The 6,428-nt window shown below is 34.4% G+C and overlaps 1 pseudogene; it reads left to right on the plus strand.

Moving 5' to 3' along the window:
- Window positions 1-1,300: 1,300 nt before the first annotated feature.
- LOC148937466 (uncharacterized) lies at window positions 1,301-2,111 on the plus strand (annotated as a pseudogene).
- The last annotated feature ends 4,317 nt before the right edge of the window (window positions 2,112-6,428 follow it).

Raw genomic sequence — 6,428 nt, forward strand, 5'->3', positions numbered from 1 at the left:
CCTCACAAGATTCCAAAAAATAAACCTTTACTTAATTCCCATCACCCATTCCTTCATCCTCCAAACCTAAAGTAAGAAAATAAATAATAATAATCAAGTTGGAAAGTCGATTAGTAAAACAATACTTTTTATTGAAACTCCATCGACACATCGAAGCGAAAGAAAAAGAAATTTATATTGCTGACTCACCGACAGCTTAGCATATAATTACACGATTTTCTTTTGGAAGACGATCATCACGTAAATATAATACATGATCAAAAGAAAATTACTAAATTACTTACAGTTATTGATGAATATTATTTAGGAGAAAAATTATACATCTATATTTCAAAGTATCTTCCAGAGAAATAAGAATGGAATTATATCGGAAGCACACGCAAGTATTTTAGGTGGACACTATTCGAAAGAAAAAACACTCCAAAAGATTAGACAAAAATATAATTGGTCTAACATAACGATAGACGTTAAAGAATTTATTGATAAATGCGAAATCTGTCAATTTAACAAATCTGGCACTCGGAAACCATATATATATATATATATATATATAAATATATATCGGAATATCGGGCGAGGAATATATATATATATATATATATATATATATATATATATATATATATATATATATATATTCCTCGCCCGATATTCCACAAACTCCAAACGAAAAGATATCTTTAGATATTATGGGCTCTTTCGAAATCACAAACAAAGGAAATCGTTATATTTTAGTCATACAAGATTATCTTACATGATACATTCTAGTAGAATCTCTCGTCGATAAGTCGACCACAGCTATTATAAGAGCATTATAATCATGGCTAAGGTATTTTGGTAAACTCAAAGAATTTCTCACTGATAATGCTCTAGAATTTATTTCTAACGAATTCCAAACGCTCTGCATCAAATTAAACGATGAACGATGAATTTATCCTAGTTGATAAAATTAAAAGAGCAGAAGAGTTAATTGTAGACGGGAAGCACGGAACTGTAAAACCATATGTTCTATCATCTTCAGAATTATTTAATACACTAAGAGCACATAAACATATCGATAATTTCCCGACTCCACTAGACAAGACGTACTGTATCACTCTCATTGACATAAGCGAGATATCGATAATTTTAACCGAAAAACGTATACTTATACAATTATTAATCTCTTTAATTGAGGAAAAAACGTTGGAACTTATTAAGGTCATTTCACTTTTCAGACATGGATGATGGAAGCAATCTATCGCAATAGAAATACGACTCAAAGATTAATTTTAATCCCGATTCACTTAGAACAACTTTCATGCCTATCAATGAGTTAGGATTAACTAAAACAAAAAATTTCGGGAAATACTAATTATTAAAAAGAACCTATCCTGACTATAAAACAGGAATAAAAGATAATTATTTAACAGAAATATTAACAAAACATGAAGCCGAGAAATGCACAATGAAGTATATGCAAATCCAAAATACTTTGTGGATTCAATTTCACACCAACCAAGACTAGATCGGCATCGTTCCAAAAGAAGAAACTTTGCATATACTTTGTTCTGATAAAAAACCGTGTAGCGCTAAGATTTTTCAAAATTTTATACTTCATCTAGAACGTACAGCAATTTCCGACATGGCAAAATTAAAGCCAGAAAACTTAATCAAAGATGAAATAGAAATTCATAAAACAATTCGCCTAATCAAAAGATAATTAACGAAACTTTTGGAAAATATAAACTAAAATACCTATGGATATAGTAAAGGAAACGCATATTGATCCCGAGCGCTTACAAACGCTAGTAAAAGCTTAGAGGAACTCACTAATAGATCAAATAGCCGAACATCACAGGACAATTACTTGGAAAAAAAAATTTATGTATTACCTTTATTTATCAGAATATATAGCTCTTGGTTCTATCTTCTTCGTATTTCTATATAAAATCGGCTTTTTCTCAAGGGTTATTTATTTAATCAAACAACTGTTCGAAAACTGCTATAATAACTGTAGCTTTAGCAATCATGCGCCAATTCAACATGTAGCCTATATCTCTCGCGCACCACTAATGAATCCTAATTTGGATCCTGAGGTAATGAGGAGATTAATTCGTATCAAAATTTGAATATATTTTAAATTTTTAAATAAGGAGGTAGGTATAATATTCGTCTATCCAAGCTAGAACTTTTACGATCCTCCTATCTTTCTAATCTTCGAAGCGTCTCTTACCTTCCTAATTTTCGAAACATTTTATCTTCCTAAATTCTGAAAGTTTCCTATTTTCCCAATCATTGAAACGTCTATCTGCATCTAGGAATTCTGACATTAGATCCTTCTATTGTTTTCGAACCTTATATAAAGCGACAAAAAGGACTTGCGGTTCATTTGCGGTTGTCAGTCAGGTTCATAGCTCTCTAAGATCTCGACTTGTGTATGCAATATTATTTTCTAAGAATTATTGTGAAATTTATTGTAAGACATAAGTAAAATAAAATTATTTTTTTTAACACATAGAATTCGCATATCTTACACTACAGTGGCCCTGACTTATCAGCCTGATTTATCCGCAGAGTCGATCTAATGATAAATACATGCACATCGAAACGGACACATTAATAATAATCTAGAATAAAAAGAAAAATAATAAACACACTAATTCTTTATTTGTTCCCTTTTTCTTCTCTCTTTCTCTAATTTAGAAAGAAATGCATAAATTATATTTTCATTGTTATATTGTTATATTTGTTATATTCATTGTTATATTCATACCGATTTTTATATCTATATAAATATATATTTAGTAACATGTTGTGCTTCGAATTATAAATTATGCTAAGTAATTGGTCGACTATTCTTCTCGTACAATTACTTGCAATCATAATTCATGCACTTATAAATGTTTCTAAATTACTATTAATATATCCTTTTTGATAAGCGCATATTTATCATTATTAATCTTATCGATCCAGCGGATCATTAGACCGATAAGTCAAGGTCACTATAGGATCTAGCGAATCATTGGCGGGCAGAGTATAATATTGCTGTAAGGTGTACTGAGAATTAATGTATCGGAATGGTCAAATAATTACTCGAAATTAGGAGTTCACCAAAAGTATTTTATTTGTTCGAGAATTTTGAGACACGTGCTGAGTACCGTTAATTAGCCGGTCAGGGCACGTGAACTAGCCGTGCGGAACGGACTATATCGAAAGTCTTCGGAGATGACTACTCATCAGCGTACATAACGTCGTTGGTGTATCGTAGAGATAATTCTCGGAGTAGGAGTGCGCGGCACTCTAAGCGCGTATTTCAAATTACCACAATATGTCTCGTGAAAAATTGGGAAATGTATCTCTAAGTACAGTCTCTGCTCCTTATGTCACGATTCAGATTGACTGATTATTAATAAAAGATCTCTACTGAATTCAAGATTCCGCAACCTCCGCAGTGATACGCATAAAGAGAGTAAAAAAGTAGAAAACGAAAGAGTGAGCGAGATGTATGTGATATGATAGTATATTTGCTCTTTTTCCGCGCGTCCGATTGGTGGCCAACGATGTTGAGTTTCGCGGTGAATTTGACAGTTCGTGATAATTTGTTTCGGAATGTAAGTGACTCATGTTTGTGTCTATTATGTTGCAGATAAGTTCTAACCTAACAAAATTATCTTTTAAAAAATGTAAAAAAATAACGTTAAGTTCACATGCCCCTTTTCTTGTTTATGTAAAAGAAAAAAAGAATTATATATCAAAATTTCCATCTACAAAAGTCTTTTTAATAATAAATTTTATATTGATACAAAAGCTGTGATATGAAGAACTGGCATTAACTTCTAATTTAATAAAATAAAAAGAACTTTACAGTGAAATACATTTTATTTTGTAGTTTATTTTTATTTGAAAAGTTGTTTCATTATTTCTACAAAAAACATGATATAAAAAAATTGGCACAAACTTTTAATTATATAAAGTGGAAAAGAAATTTTGCAAAGGTGAAAAAAGATGTTATCAATCCAAAATTAATATCAATTTGTAGTTGCCAAAAAATTTTATTAAATTATTGTACTTGTTTATATAAAAATAAAATATAAAAGAAAATCTGATGTGTAAGAAAAAAAAATGACGTACAAAAACTTGGCGCGCATTAACCGGATCGCATTATCGGATCCGTGTCCTCCGATCGGGAGACGAGAGCAGACGATTGCTATTTGGCCAGCGGGCCCGTCGTCGTGATCGCGTGCGGCGACCATTATTATTTTTAGGACGCGGAGTGACGGGTGCTTTGCATGTATTTTGCGTTCACCGATGGGCGAAGACCAGCGGGGCTGATGCGAAGATGCAAGAGAAACGGCGGAGAAAGGAGTGACGCAGAAGCGTAATTTGTAACACATAGATTGTTATTCCTCTCGCACCCGCATTAGCGAGAATGGAAATGCCGCTTTAAGAAGATCTTTTTATAGCTTAACAAGTCGCCACTGCCGATCGGGAAACAAGCGAAACGATGAAGGCCATCCCATGGAGCAAAACGTGGGGGTCAAGAAAATGGAACGTCCCAGGGTTCAGCAAGGATGGAAATCTGCAGGAATGCTGATTCGGCCGAGGGAGATACAGGAACAGCTCAAAGTCTAAGAAACCGACACTAAGGGACGTGGTTACAGATCGCCGCGTTAAATTTGTCGCGAGGACCTTCGCAGTGCGCGGCCGATTAGGGCCGCGCGATTAGTCGATTTTCGGCCAATAACGAAGCTGGCTGGATCGCGAGAAGGAGCGGCGATCGCCTGCATGTATTCCTCGAGGACACATTCCTGTTGTTGGAACCTTCTTCTTTCTTGATCACGCTCGATTCTTCAATACTATGATTTTCAGATTTCAACTTACCGAATTGGCGGTGTGACGCGCGTCACTGGACGCGCGATGTTGTCATCAATTTACTCTTATAAGCTATATATACATTAATAATTATGTTAAAATATACATACATATACATATACATATATATATATATTTATATAAAATATATGTATATATTATATACACACATATATATATATATATACAGGGTGATTCAGAACAACCCCGTGTCCTTGCAAGGACGTACTCTTGAATAAATTTTGAGACGATTTTTCCTCTACGAAAATTTTGTCCGACGCTTCCATTTTAAATTATAAAAGAAAAAAGTTAGCGAATAACGAGACGCGTACGGAAGGTAGGCAGGGACGGCACAACTCACCGTCCGACGCAGACGATTCCTGCAGGACGTTCGCTGCCTCGACGTGTTTACCACACGCGATAGTATATATCTGCGATTTCTCACTTACTTTCTCTCTCTCTCTCTTTCTTTCATTCATTTACCTTAGTAGAGATCTCTATGATATCTTTATACCGTTCTAGCTTGACAGATAAATTTCATCGTGGACGAACGGTGCCCCATGTGACAGATTTACACACACACACACACACACACACACACACACACACACACACACACACACACACACACACACACACAGAGAGAGAGAGAGAGAGAGAGAGAGAGAGAGAGAGAGAGAGAGAGAGAGAATAAGCCAGGAATTATTTTCTTTAATAAATTGTATCGCGTATCAATACTTTCACAGTCTTTCACTGACTTGATCTCACTTGATACTCACACACTTGATCAATAAAATGACTTATTTACGAACGAATTTATTAGTTTTATTTATTATTATCAATCACTATCGATTAATTATTCGGTGATTAAAAATGACTGAAAAGAAAGAAATACACATTACATGTAATCACAGTAATCTATCAGAAGTTCTCTTTTATAAATTGTCAACATGTTCACGGATTTCACACACTTGATCGATAAAATCATTTATGAACAAATCTATCGGGTCACTACTATTAATCACCACTAGTTAATTATCCCGCCAATTGAAAATTATTACAAAAAACGCGTTACATACACAGCGCACGTAACCCGTCGCGGACTCTGCTCGATGACACAATCAGACAGATTATGTTCTTAGTGCAGTAAAGTGCATTAATTCGCCAAGTGATAATAACGATCTAACTTATCGACATAATGTAATGTAAATCAGATCGATACAATTTATTAAAGAAAATAGTTCCTGAGTTATTATTCTCTCTCTCTCTCTCTCTCTCTCTCTCTCTCTCTCTCTCTCTCTCTCTCTCTCTCTCTCTCTCTCTCTCTCTCTCTCTCTCTCTCTCTCTCTCTCTCTCTCTCTCTCTCTCTCTCTCTCTCTCTCTCTCTCTCTCTCTCTCTCTCTCTCTGTGTGTATGTGTGTGTGTGTGTGTGTGTGTGTGTGTGTAAATCTGTCACATAGGGCATCGTTCATTCACAATGAAATTCATCCGTCAAGCTACAACGGTATAAAGATATCATAGAGATCTCTACAAGGTAAATGAATGAAAGAAAGAGAGAGAGAGAAAGTAAATGA

Source organism: Pogonomyrmex barbatus, unplaced genomic scaffold, assembly GCF_055798465.1.
Source record: "Pogonomyrmex barbatus isolate J1 unplaced genomic scaffold, ASM5579846v1 scaffold14, whole genome shotgun sequence".
In the NCBI taxonomy this organism is placed as follows: Eukaryota; Metazoa; Arthropoda; class Insecta; order Hymenoptera; family Formicidae; genus Pogonomyrmex; species Pogonomyrmex barbatus.